At 45.1% G+C, this 15,090-nt stretch overlaps 1 long non-coding RNA gene across 1 annotated transcript; it reads left to right on the forward strand.

Annotated features, from left to right (window-relative positions):
- Nucleotides 1–545: 545 nt before the first annotated feature.
- On the forward strand, nucleotides 546–7,003 carry LOC128092401 (uncharacterized). The gene is made up of 2 exons (XR_008211730.1): nucleotides 546–1,260; nucleotides 1,370–7,003. It is a non-coding gene; the product is annotated as an uncharacterized LOC128092401 (long non-coding RNA).
- Nucleotides 7,004–15,090: the final 8,087 nt, after the last annotated feature.

The raw sequence follows: 15,090 nt of genomic DNA on the forward strand, positions 1-15,090 counted from the left end.
TTTAAGCTAACAGATAGCCTCAGAAAAATTCAGTGCCTTACGAGGTTTCGACTAAAGCGGATCCACGGTGGTAATTTTATTGCTCACACACACACACGCACACATTGAAAGACACAGTTTGTGCACTAAATTGGGAGGAATTCTGTTCTTATGAAGATTGTAAGGACATTCACCGGACCGGAATGATTTGGGGCAATGGGCTTGGGACCACATTTATAGGATATTGGCCACACCCGGAGTGGCCAGTGCCCTCGGGAAGGTTCTACCGGGGGGACATTAATCGAACCATACGACTTGGGGCAATATGGGTATCAAAATTCATGGTTTTTGAAACTGATAATGAAAATGACCATTTTGACTGGATTGGCCACACCCGGAGTGGCCAGTGCCCTCGGGAAGGTTCTACCGGGGGACATTAATCGAACCATACGACTTGGGGCAATATGGGTATCAAAATTCATGGTTTTTGAAACTGATAATGAAAATGGCCATTTTGACAGGATTGGCCACACCCGGAGTGGCCAGTGCCCTCGGGAAGGTTCTACCGGGGGGACATTAATCGAACCATACGACTTGGGGCAATATGGGTATCAAAATTCATGGTTTTTTAAACTGATAATGAAAATGGCCATTTTGACCGGATTGGCCACACCCGGAGTGGCCAGTGCCCTAGGGAAGGTTCTACCGGGGGGGAGATTAATCGAACCATACGACTTGGGGCAATATGGGTATCAAAATTCATGGTTTTTGAAACTGATAATGAAAATGGCCATTTTGACCGGCCTGGCCATACCCGGAGTGGCCACACCCGGAGTGGCCAGTGCCCTCGGGAAGGTTCTACCGGGGGACATTAATCGAACCATACGACTTGGGCAATATGGGTATCAAAATTCATGGTTTTTGAAACTGATAATGAAAATGGGCATTTTGACTGGATTGGCCACACCCGGAGTGGCCAGTGGCCTCGGGAAGGTTCTACCGTGGGGACATTAATCGAACCATACGACTTGGGGCAATATAGGTATCAAAATTCATGGTTTTTGAAACTGATAATGAAAATGGCCATTTTGACCGGATTGGCCACACCCGGAGTGGCAATTGCCCTCGGGAAGGTTCTACCGGGGGGACATTAATCGAACTATTCGACTTGGGGCAATATGGGTACCAAAATTCATGGTTTTTGATACTGGACATGAAAATTACCATTTTGATTGGACATTTTCCGAACCATACTTGTTTTGGCAATTTATTTCCACAGAGGTGCCAAAGATTGAAAACTTTTTATAGGAATAAATTATTTAGGATTAAATACCATTTTGATTGGACATTTTCCGAACCATACTTGTTTTGGCAATTTATTTCCACAGAGGTGCCAAAGATTGAAAACATTTTATAGGAATAAATTATTTAGGATTAAATACATAGGCAATGTTTTAAAAATATAAAATAAAATAGAATATTTTTAAGGAGTTTTGTACAAAGTTCTTTGTCATATTGGTCATGTAGAACATAACCACCTGCACCTTTTTTTCATAAATTTGCTCCTTTCGTTGTCCCGTCACGGAAAGAAATGGCTGGCAAAAACTCAAATTTCAACCAATTCTATCAGTTCAAGGAGCAAAAGATTCGTTTTTTAATTTGTGATAATATGTAGAAGAGCAAAAGTTTTTAAAAATCAAACTGGCGAAACTGTAGCGATTTTTGTAGTGTGCCTTTTAAAAGTCCAGTTTTATGATGTTGTCCCGTCATGCTACATTTTTATTTCAGGGAAAGTACAGGTACTATATTGTTCATTCTGCATGATATTTCTTTGTAGGAAATCAATTATCTTTCCAAATATGTAATAACATTGGGGGGTTTCTTCTTTTATTTTGCCACTATAGCCAAAACGCTGAAAAAAACTTGGGATTTTTTTTAAAAGGAGCCGAAGAATCGGTCAAATTGAATTTTGCCTAAGTTACAGCCTTTTTACGATTTTTGACGTTTTTTAACCTTCAAACTTTGTGTTCAGATTTGCCCCACTTCCCGTTGACCTAGAGTGCAGATTGGTGAGGTCCAAACGACGTCCCATACAAAGGGGTAAGCCCTGTTCGTGGACTCGCTCTTTTTTTTTTTGTCAAAACATGCTGAAACCGCATCGAAATGCGGTTTGCAAACATCAATCAATCAAAGTTTTCCCTTAGTGGGTGCAAATTACCCGCTATCCCCCAGGTACATTTCAGAAATTAAATAAATCTGTTTTCCCATAGACTTCTATTTCGTAATCCCTTTCGATTTAACAGTGGAAAACCTTATTCGGAATGAAGAAAAAAAACTTTTAAAATGGATAAATGTGATAAGATTTCTAAATTATTCACCCTTGGTACGTCCCTGTTTACTTCTTTTTAAGCAAATTGCCAACCATCACTTCTGTTGCAACAACGTTTCAGATATGTAGCAAAGATGTTGAAGCTAAATATCCAACACCCCAATTTGTGTAACGTTGTGGTAACATAATGGTAATATAAAATTTGCAAACATTAATTTGTCTATTGAACTGTCAAACGAAATAAAAGTTCTCATTTTATTTCAGCGGTGAGATCATAAATGATGTTTATTTTAACGAATCCGTGGAATGAATTGTGTTTAGAAGGTGTGTTTTAAGAATCATAATTTGTGGATAGCGGATGTTTCTTGGTGGGTGGTTCTCCTCCCCCTTGCAAAAAATAAAGGGGTGCGAAACGTCGCGGAGTGGATACCGTCAGCCCTAGGCTGGTTTCGGCTGTCCCGTACCCCACGGAGGGTGTTGATTTGGGTGGTCACGAACTGGGGCCACGGCCGGAACCGTGAAAGAGCCTCGACGGGAAATCCGATGGGCAAGACTGCCCACCGGCGAGAAGCTTAGTGGCTCCGGGTTGGCGGCTCGTAACACCTTAGTACGCTTGCCGTGTGTGTGTTGCGGAGGTCGTCCTGATAATCACACAGACTTGTTTTGACTCATCCGCGAAATCCTCCTCGTCATAATCAGCAGAATTAATAGTGAATTCGTTAATTGCTGATGTGTCTAATTACAGTGTGGAAAAAATTAGTTAGAAGTTCATCTTAATGCCCCAATACTTCTGACTGTAAGTCCGTTTGGACAGATTTTTTGGTAGCTTATTCCATTTATTTAAGCGCTTGCACAATGTGGACTTCATTTTTGTGTTTTGATGGTTGCAACAAAACGACAAACTGCATAAAATTGTTTTTTTCACTAAAGATGTGTTTTGCCATGGCCTATGGCAAACGATGTTCACAACTAGTTTTATCAAGGAAACTTTGCTGCAACTAATTTGCAACATTTGCTCCTCAACATGAAGTATGTTTTTGGTTTGTTTCTACATTGGTACAATAATGTCACCGAAACGTTGCATCAATACATAAAATCAAATTGTTGCCACAGCATATAATGGAAACTATTGGATGAAGAACTATGTTTCGATGTAACATTTTTGCGAATTGCAACATTGTTGCTCCCTTGTTGTAACTTAATTTGGACTTAGACGTTTTCAACATGTTGCGCGATGCTGCTTGGGGTCCTCCCGGTAGAACCTTCCCTCAGGGCCATGGCTACTCCGGGTGTGGCCAATCCTGCCAAAATGGCCATTTTCATTACCAGTATCAAAAACCATGAATTTTGATACCCATATTGCCTTAATTTGTATGGTTCGATATATGTCCCCGGCAGAATCTTCCCTCAGGGTACTGGCCACTTCGGGTGTGGCCAATACCCTACCAGTTTGGCCCCAACTCCATTGCCCCAAATCATTCTGGTTTTCGGGTAGCCGTCTCAACAATCTCCATTAGAACAGAATTCCTCCCAAGTTGGTGCACAACCTGTGTCTTTCAATGTGTGCATGTGTGTGTGTTTGTGTGTGAGCAATAAAATTACCACCGTCGATCCGTCTCTGACGGATTTTCATTCAAAACTAAAATTGTTCAGAGGATATCTGTTAGATTATATAGTTCGCATGAAATGTGGCAACAGTGGTACAACATTCTCGCGTGACAGTTCCAAGAAAGCAGGAGACGAGGCAAAATTTGCGCCATGTTGCCGCATTTCATGCAAACTATATAAGCTAACAGATAGCCTCTGAACCATTTTAGTTTTGACTGAAAATCCGTCAGAGACGGATCGACGGTGGCAATTTGCACACATGGAAAGCCACAGTTTGTGCACCAACTTGGGAGGAATTCTGTTCTAACAAAAATTGTTAGAACGGTCACTCGAAAACCAGAGTGATTTGGGGCAATGGAGTTGGGACCAAACTGGTAGGATATTGGCCACACCCGGAGTGGCCATTGCCCTGGGGAAGGTTCTCCTTTATCGAACCATTTGACTTGAGGCAATATGGGTATCAAAATTCATGGTTTTTGATACTGGACATGACATTTTGCAAATGGCATCAAATTCATAACATTTTAATTATAACATTAAACTAAGTTAAGTTGCTATTTCATTTCATTTTATTACAAGAGATTGAACGCTCGCTAAATTAAAGCTGACTTAATGGCCCAGCTCACACAGTTCATCCTTCAATGACCAAAGTATTGGCCGATCACTTCGTAGCTGGGGAACCACGGAAATAAGGGGCGCGAGTTGGACAATGTTGCCGAAAGTTTGCATGAAGTGGGACACGACCTGCAAGTTGGGCTGCCTTTTCAGGGCCACTGCTTTCGATGCTCATTTTCCACCGTCCATACCGCGCAATCGTCAATCCTGATCGGCGTATTGGTGCACTCCTGGGACGTTCAGAAAACGAATTCTCCACCGGTATCTGCATCAATTCCAGGCAGTACATCAGGCCACGAATCTCCAGTGGCAGAGAGATGGATGTATCGTTGCTGAATTCTACTTCCGGTAACGGAGACTAGGGGGATTGTCGGTGTTAACCGTTTACACGACTAGCGACATTGGCGAATCTCCCAGTGGTGGCTCAGGTTTCAGCTCGAGGGCAGCGAAATCGAGTTGCATTCGTGTTGGCTCGTTCTCTCCGGCTAACCCCCTAATATGTTTAACACCCGGTCGGCGTCCTCTTCATCTTCAGTTGTTTTGGCCAAGTCGTTGCCATGCTCGCCAAGCCAAACATCCATGTAGTGCATCTTGTTTTCGTCGCTGACGGGTAGCGAGGTTGAATTCTATTTGTTGGGACCGCTCGGGGTAGGATTCTTGACCTGCGGAAAATGTGGAACTTCAACTGTTTCTACCGCAGGCGGTGAATCTGGCCATTTCGATTGAAGAAGTGTTAATCCGGTGACCTCACCAAAGACAAATGCTTATTCCTCGGTTTGTAGGAAGCTAGAAAAATGTTAAAAAATCTTAGTTAAAAACGATTGTTTTTGAACAACACCTTCAACCAACCTTCCTCACTAATAACCGCCTATAATCGTCGCCTTTCGTTTCCTCGGCCGGAACATCCATTTAATAAAAGAAGCTTTCTCCAGAATCCCCGAGCGGCTGGATCACGCTCCGCACACGGCGGCCGGGTTCCGGAGAGGTCAGGCCCGCTCGATAATGGTGTTTGAGCACTGCTGGATGTCGAACATGCGCCCGTTGCCCCCGGAGTGGGTGCGACGGAAACGGCCATCGATGATCGCTTGCCATCCGTTGCTGCCAGTTTGTTTCTCACCTCCGTTTGCTGGGATAACGGATTCCGGAACCAGAACGACGCTTGGAAATTGGCCGGAGAGTGCTCGACGTCCCTACAGCACACTACGGGAGCAACGTGTTTGCGTCCTTGTCCAACTCGGCTTTCGTAGACTGCGTTGGAACATTTTCCGGACTAAATGTTTGAAGAACTGGATCAGCCATCAGATGGACCACTAACAGGCATGTGGCCCGAATCAACTCCTGGTTTGCGTAATCCGGAACAGATTAATCAATTTGATGAACGAGACACAGCAGGCAAATTTTTATATCCTTTTCAGTTGTGGTTGTTGGCGAAGAAGTGTGGAATTGTAAATAACTAAGCCTTTTTAAGCGCTTGGATAATGACGTATTGTCTACACTGAGATACAATATTACACATATTTCAATTCAGTTTTACACGCTTGCGAGTCGTGGTGGACCAAGTACGTTCTGAGAGCGAAATCTAGGGAGCTGTGAAATGATATATTAGAAATCACCTTGGAAATCACCCATAAAATCAATTGTTTCTTTACTTACTGATTTTCCGGTCAATTGATATATAACAAGCAAATGTCCCAAACTGGTTCCCGAGAAAATTTGTCTGCCAAGGATTAAGATTCAGCATCAACAAAACTACAGATAGGGACCATCCATAAACCACGTGGACACTTTTTTGGGAATCCTGTTAAAAGGTTATTTTCATTACCAGTATCAAAAACCATGAATTTTGATACCCATATTGCCCCAAGTCGTATGGTTCGATAAATGTCCCCGGTAGAACCTTCCCTCAGGGCAATGGCCACTCCGGGTGTGGCCAATCCTGCCAAAATGGCAATTTTTATTACCAGTATCAAAAACCATGAATTTTGATACCCATATTGCCCAAATTTGTATGGTTCCGTAAATGTCCTCCCGGTAGAACCTTCCGCAGGGCAATGGCCACTCCGGGTGTGGCCAATCCTGCCAAAATGGCCATTTTCATTACCAGTATCAAAAACCATGAATTTTGATACCCATATTGCCCCAAGTCGTATGGTTCGATAAATGTCCCCGGTAGAACCTTCCCTCAGGGCAATGGCCACTCCGGGTGTGGCCAATATCCTACCAGTTTGGTCCCAACTCCATTGCCCCAAATCATTCTGGTTTGCGGGTAGCCGTCCTAACAATCTTCATTAGAACAGAATTCCTCCCAAGTTTGTGCACAACCTGTGTCTTTCAATGTGTGCATGTGTGTGTGTTTGTGTGTGAGCAATAAAATTACCACCGTCGATCCGTCTCTGACGGATTTTCAGTCAAAACTAAATTGTTCAGAGGCTATCTGTTAGCTTATATAGTTCGCATGAAATGCGGCAACATGGCGCAAATTTTGCCTCGTCTCCTGCTTTCATGGAACTGTCACGCGAGAATGTTGCACCACTGTTGCCATATTTCATGCGAACTATTTAAGCTAACAGATAGCCTCTGAACAATTTAGTTTTGACTGAAAATCCGTCAGAGACGGATCGACGGTGGTAATTTTATTGCTCACACACAAACACACACACATGCACACATTGAAAGACACAGGTTGTGCACAAACTTGGGAGGAATTCTGTTCTAATGAAGATTGTTAGGACGGCTACCCGCAAACCAGAATGAATTGGGGCAATGGAGTTGGGACCAAACTGGTAGGATATTGGCCACACCCGGAGTGGCCATTGCCCTGAGGGAAGGTTCTACCGGGGACATTTATCGAACCATACGACTTGAGGCAATATGGGTATCAAAATTCATGGTTTTTGATACTGGTAATGAAAATGGCCATTTTGGCAGGATTGGCCACATCCGGAGTGGCCATTGCCCTGCGGAAGATTCTACCGGGAGGACATTTACGGATCCATACAAATTTGGGCAATATGGGTATCAAAATTCATGGTTTTTGATACTGGTGATGAAAATGGCTATTTTGGCAGGATTGGCCACACCTGGAGTGGCCATTGCCATGAGGGAAGGTTCTACCGGGAGGACATTTACGGAACCATACAAATTTGGGCAATATGGGTATCAAAATTCATGGTTTTTGATACTGGTAATGAAAATTTGGAAATGCCAATTTTGGCAGGATTGGCCACACCCGGAGTGGCCATTGCCCTGCGGAAGGTTCTACCGGGAGGACATTTACGGAACCATACAAATTTGGGCAATATGGGTATTAAAATTCATGGTTTTTGATACTGGTAATAAAAATTGCCATTTTGGCAGGATTGGCCACACCCGGAGTGGCCATTGCCCTGAGGGAAGGTTCTACCGGGGACATTTATCGAACCATACGACTTGAGGCAATATGGGTATCAAAATTCATGGTTTTTGATACTGGTAATGAAAATGGCCATTTTGGCAGGATTGGCCACACCCGGAGTGGCCATTGCCCTGCGGTAGGTTCTACCGGGAGGACATTTACGGATCCATACAAATTTGGGCAATATGGGTATTAAAATTCATGGTTTTTGATACTGGTATTAAAAATTGCCATTTTGGCAGGATTGGCCACACCCGGAGTGGCCATTGCCCTGTTGGAAGGTTCTACCGGGGACATTTATCGAACCATACGACTTGAGGCAATATGGGTATCAAAATTCATGGTTTTTGATACTGGTAATGAAAATGGCCATTTTGGCAGGATTGGCCACATCCGGAGTGGCCATTGCCCTGCGGAAGGTTCTACCGGGAGGACATTTACGGATCCATACAAATTTGGGCAATATGGGTATCAAAATTCATGGTTTTTGATACTGGTGATGAAAATGGCCATTTTGGCAGGATTGGCCACACCTGGAGTGGCCATTGCCCTGAGGGAAGGTTCTACCGGGAGGACATTTACGGAACCATACAAATTTGGGCAATATGGGTATCAAAATTCATGGTTTTTGATACTGGTAATAAAAATTGCCATTTTGGCAGGATTGGCCACACCCGGAGTGGCCATTGCCCTGCGGAAGGTTCTACCGGGAGGACATTTACGGAACCATACAAATTTGGGCAATATGGGTATTAAAATTCATGGTTTTTGATACTGGTAATAAAAATTGCCATTTTGGCAGGATTGGCCACACCCGGAGTGGCCATTGCCCTGAGGGAAGGTTCTACCGGGGACATTTATCGAACCATACGACTTGAGGCAATATGGGTATCAAAATTCATGGTTTTTGATACAGGATTGGCCACACCCGGAGTGGCCATTGCCCTGAGGGAAGGTTCTACCGGGGACATTTATCGAACCATACGACTTGAGGCAATATGGGTATCAAAATTCATGGTTTTTGATACTGGTAATGAAAATGCCCATTTTGGCAGGATTGGCCACACCCGGAGTGGCCATTGCCCTGCGGAAGGTTCTACCGGGAGGACATTTACGGAACCATACAAATTTGGGCAATATGGGTATTAAAATTCATGGTTTTTGATACTGGTAATAAAAATTGCCATTTTGGCAGGATTGGCCACACCCGGAGTGGCCATTGCCCTGAGGGAAGGTTCTACCGGGGACATTTATCGAACCATACGACTTGAGGCAATATGGGTATCAAAATTCATGGTTTTTGATACTGGTAATGAAAATGGCCATTTTGGCAGGATTGGCCACATCCGGAGTGGCCATTGCCCTGCGGAAGGTTCTACCGGGAGGACATTTACGGAACCATACAAATTTGGGCAATATGGGTATCAAAATTCATGGTTTTTGATACTGGTAATAAAAATTGCCATTTTGGCAGGATTGGCCACACCCGGAGTGGCCATTGCCCTGCGGAAGGTTCTACCAGGAGGACATTTACGGAACCATACAAATTTGGGCAATATGGGTATTAAAATTCATGGTTTTTGATACTGGTAATAAAAATTGCCATTTTGGCAGGATTAGCCACACCCGGAGTGGCCATTGCCCTGAGGGAAGGTTCTACCGGGGACATTTATCGAACCATACGACTTGAGGCAATATGGGTATTAAAATTCATGGTTTTTGATACTGGTAATGAAAATGGCCATTTTGACAGGATTGGCCACACCCGGAGTGGCCATTGCCCTGGGGAAGGTTATCCCGGGAGGACATTTACGGAACCATACAAATTGGGACATTATGGGTATAAAAAATTCATTTTCCGAACAATACTTGTTTTGGCAATATTTTCGTTTTTTGGTAACTTATTTCCGCAGAGGTGCCAATGATTGAAAACATTAGATTAGAATTAATTATTAATGATTAAATAAATTGGCAAAGAATTAAAAATACAAATAAAAATAGATAATTTTTAGAGTTTTGTACAAAGTTCTTTGTCATATTGGTCATGTAGAACATAACCACCTGCACCTTTTTTGTCCATCGGCAGTGTCGTAGACCAGCACGCGGTTCTCGAAGTAGCTCTTCAAGATCATGCACAAATAGTCAGGCACCTTCATTTTGTGCAGCGCTGCTGCTATGGCCGCCCAGCTCGCACTGTTGAACGCGTTCTTGACGTCAATCGTGACTATTGCGCAGCAACGGTTCCCCCTGCGTTTTTTCCTCCGCGCTTCGTCGGCTTTCTCGACCACTTTCCGGATGGCGTCCACCGTGGATCTCCCTTTACGGAAGCCAAACTGCCTCGCTGCTAAGCCATGCTCGCTCTCCGTGTACTTGGTCAGCCGGTTAAGGATGATCCGTTCCAGAAGCTTTCCGAGGGTGTCCAGCAAACATATAGGCCTATACGATGATGGGTCCCCCGGTGGTTTGCCTGGCTTCGGCAGCAACACGAGCTTCTGAACCTTCCACGGGTCGGGGAAGTGTCCTTCATCCAGGCATTTCTGCAGGACTGTTCGAAACCTGTCCGGGAATGCTTGAACCGCCGATTTCAGGGCGAAATTCGGGATTCCATCCGGGCCGGGAGCTTTCTTCACCTTCAATCTCTTCGCTACTGCCACAAGTTCTTCGTTGGTGATCAGATGACCTTCGGCGTTGCTACCCCCTTCGTCGTTGTACGGTGTAGGAGGCCATGTCGTTGGGTCATGTCTTGGGAAGAGCCCTTCCACAATGACCTTCAGCTTGTCGGGACACGTTTCAGCCACCATCGATGGGCCTGTGATCTTCGCCATCGCGACACGATATGCGCTCCCCCAAGGGTTTGCATCAGCGTCTTGGCATAACTCCTTGAAGCAGTGTAACCGTAGGGACTTCACTCGTTAAGTTCTACGAGATCGTCTGTAGTAGTGTTTGTTAATAAAAACCTTAGCTTGGGAGGTGTTGGGTTTCCGGTGGTTTTCTTCAACGAGGACCCAGCACAGCGCCAATACCAGCGACGTCCCAGTGTGCAGCCAGCGCTACCAACGAGCTGCCGCAACCCACCACCAGAGGACTCAGACAACAGTGGGTGGGGTAGCGAAGGAGTCGTGACAGGGTGAATGGGGGTCAGGGGTGAAGGCATGACGGAAGAGGTGGAGACGAAGGGTAGCAAGGACCGCCATCGTCGAGCTGATCCACGAACTCGGTCTATTTCCCGGACGACACCATCGCGAGCAGTTGGAACGCTTTTTCCACTGCTGTGCCCGAAAGTGAAGTTAACTTTTACAGTGCCACAAAAGAGCTAGTTGTGCCACCCCAGAGCTTCAGGAGAAGCCGAATTGTTCCCGTGTGGATTAAGAGGACACCAAGTATGTCAGCAGCCTTCCTCGAGTGCCCTATTGACCCCCTTACAAACCCCAAAACCCCAACCGTCACGATATCCCTAACCTCAAACGTTCCCCACCAGGACCCCTTGTGCTTTGGCATAGCCATTACGGCCAAGTGCACCATCCGGAGACTCGCGCTACATCCGAGTCGCCGCAGAAGCCGAACAGCTTGTACCTGTGCCGTAGTCCGGGAGTCCGGATACCCTCGACGGTAATCCGAAGGCCACTGCCGTAACCATCGGTGGCGGAGGACAGGACGAGCCGCTTAACGGGTCCATCGAAGATCGCGCCGGAGCGCCAGTACCACCCCGTGCGAGGACGAACGGCCTAGCCGTACGTCGAGAGAGAGAGAGTTGGTAGCAGAAGTGAGAGCAGAGGTTGAAGCGGAAGGAGAGGAGAGCAGGAAGCGGAAGGTGAAGTACCGACGTCGCTGGAGTGCTGCGGTCAAAGACGGGGCCCCGAAAAGAGGAGAAGAAGAAGAAGTGAAAGGTCAGGTCAGTGTAGGATTAAGAAAGTGGGAGGAATAAAGCACGTAGAAGAAGGAGAAATAAAGTGTGTTTCTGACCCGCACACACTGGAGTTTCCATTGGTATCCCAGCATTCCCCAAGCTACCCGCGACTTGATTAGAGGCGTGCCGACCTTGAGGCACTTGTGGTCAGAAGGTCTCAACGACATTCATGAGTCGGAGCAACCCGTAAGTTATAGCAGTTTGTCTTGCTGCATTTGATCGCTTTCTTGAGCGCGGCCTTTGCAGACCGGTACTCCTCTCTGCACTCCTCTCTAGTTGCTTCGGATCTTGCTCTCTGGACTCGTCTTCTGGCGCTGAGGCAACTTGCCCGAAGGGTACCGAGTTCTTCATTCCACCAGTAGGCTGGACGACGACAGTTCCTTGGCTCCAGTCTCCGCGGCATGGTTGTGTCGCATGCTGTCGCATGCTGTCACTAGTTGTGCTGTTAGCACGTCGGCACTCAAGTCTTGGGGACCATCACACCAATGGAGCGCTTCCACGAAGAGACCCTCGTCGAAGCATTGCAGCTTCCATTTCCTTCCGTAGGACCGGCTGCTCCTATCTGGTACAGGGGCTCGTCTCCCGATGCTGTACCGGATCGCTTGGTGATCGCTATGGGTAGTCTTCACTTACCCTCCAGTTCATGTCGGCCGCCAGCCGCGGGCTACAGAACGTAACGTCGATAATGGACTCACGACCGTCTTTGCGGAAGGTACTGCTGGTTCCTCGATTCGCCAGCCTAACGTCCAGCTTTGCCAGAGCTTCCATTAGGCTACGCCCCCTAGCATTGGTGCATCTGCTACCCCACTCGACTGCCCACGCTTTGAAGTCACCTCCGATGACGATCGGGCTTCGTCCGATCAGTTCGTCGGTCAGACTATCCAGCATCTGCTGAAACTGCTCCAAGGTCCATCTTGGGGGAGCATAGCAGCTACAGAAGAAGGTTCCGTTTACTTTGGCGATCACGAATCCTTCAAATGCTCTCGAGACCACTTCCTGTATGGGGTACCGCCCCATCACGTGTATCGCCGCCATTCTTGCTGTATCCGCGATCCAGTTTCCATTGTCGTGGGGAACTCGGTACGGTTCTGCAATAATTGCCACGTCGCAACCCGTCTCCGCGGTCGACTGCCACAGCAGTTGCTGTGCAGTGTCGCAGTGATTGAGGTTCACCTGGGACACCTCCATTACTTTTTGCCCGAGGCCAGCTTCTGATAGACCGGGCAATTAAAGCCACCCGTCGTGTGACTATTGCCATCTCCTTCTTTACAGAGCACGCACTTCGGCTTATTTTTGCAGTCTCTTGCCTTTGTGGCCTTCTCTACCACACCTTCTGCAACTGTTGGTTCGATCGGGACCGTCGCAATTTCTCGCCTGGTGGCCGAAACCCATACAGCGGAAACACCTCGTCATCTGCTGGGTCACACGAGTAACAGGCCTCAGAGGGCACACCGACCACCCTACTTTGACCTTGCCGGTGTGTAAGCTTAGTCTCTAATATCAGCGGGATTTCTTTCATGTCCATTCCTTTAGCACAGTTCGACACCATTTTTAGTTTAACTCCAAAATATGTATTCTAAGATTTTCCTTAAACTTATAGTAACATTTCACTATGCTTCTAAGATATGCCCCGTGGCATTTTGGTAGAATTGCATCTGTGCATCGTAGCACTTACACCGAATAATCCACTCCAACTCCTAACTGCATCTCTCTTCTGCTAACTGCTAACTTCAACTCTCTACTTCAACTCCCTCCTAATGTCAACTACCCTGATTCTAAATCTAACTTAGGCTTTTATACTCCGAAGCGTTTTTAGTCAAGACGCATGCGCAATATGTTTACCACGCTTCTCTACGGGAGTAGCTCAGCCACGTGCGTTTTGACTACACCGCGTTGATCTTGAAATCTTTCTGCTCGAAATTTCTCAGCAGGGATCCTGGCACAGTTTATGACCTTTCTGTTTTCGCTTTGTGCTTTTCCTTCCATCCTCCTACTGTGTTTATTTATGTCTTAACCTACGTGCTCCTAGAAATATGACACTTGACTCGTGTCAACATGTGTTAATGAGTGCATCTGAAGATGTTGCACTTCGTCTGATTGTAAAGACCAATGTACTTCTTATAAATTCTTCCCTGTTGATCGAACTAAAAATCTAAATTTATATTCTGATTAACTGAGGGTCGCTACATACCCTTACACTACCCAGCTAGATGTTTGTCTGCTAAGATAATCATCTACTGTAAGCCTAACGCTGGTTCTTGATAAGTATTGATTTTGAAAAATATGTTTTTGAATATCTGAGTACTAAATATAATTGTTGTTCACGTTTTGTTGCCTCCTCTGCGTTGATATAATTGATAAGATAGCTGGCTAGATAATTCGTCGATGTTGTTCTCCACTTGACTTTTGGTTTGAAACTTGAAAACATTCAATAAACCACATAGATTGAGACATTTGACTTTGTTGATTTTACTATAGTGGATCAATTCTGCCAAACATTATTTGATACATTTTCCTTCTTGTCCTTTCCTTGATGCTTTCTCTTAATGCATAGAGATCTGCGTCAGTCCTTCTTAGTTTTCTGCAGTCAATAAAATTTTCGTGGACTTCAATCGAAACTTTTCATTCCATTCCATAAGATCTGAGTGTAGTGTACAGATCATTTCATCATTTCGCCATACTTCTTCCTTTCCAGTAGATCCGAGAATTGTATATGGATCTCTTGCCTTAACTGACAGACTGACAGTCTCTGATATAATTTTTCCGGTTGAGAAGTTTCTGCTTCTGACTGAACAAACAGAAACTATTCCATGTAATATAGTTTAGCATCATAATCATTCTTTGCCTTGTATCATATATTTCACTCCATCATTGTTATGTTCCACCATTTTTTTTATACAACTCATCTCCTGTCTCAATTTTCTGCAATTTATGAATGCATAACTGTTCCAATAATTTGTTGATGCCAAATGTGCTGTTCTAAATGTTCTGGTTTATGTTGCTGCTGACGCTGTATCCGAATGTTAACGTTTGATGATATGTGTTCGTGTAGGTGAGATTTTACATATTTGTGTAGTGTCGTGTTACAGATTTTTTTGAATAATTTCCTAAGTGACTATCACTTAAACAATTTGAAATTGGTGTATAAAGTTGAAATTGTATAGAAAAATATCATATGATTATAATTCCCTAAGCTTATCCTTCATCTACTGGTCATTGTTTTTGTTTTACTCTTTCGATTCGATGCATTTTTTTACA

Source organism: Culex pipiens, chromosome 1, assembly GCF_016801865.2.
Source record: "Culex pipiens pallens isolate TS chromosome 1, TS_CPP_V2, whole genome shotgun sequence".
In the NCBI taxonomy this organism is placed as follows: Eukaryota; Metazoa; Arthropoda; class Insecta; order Diptera; family Culicidae; genus Culex; species Culex pipiens.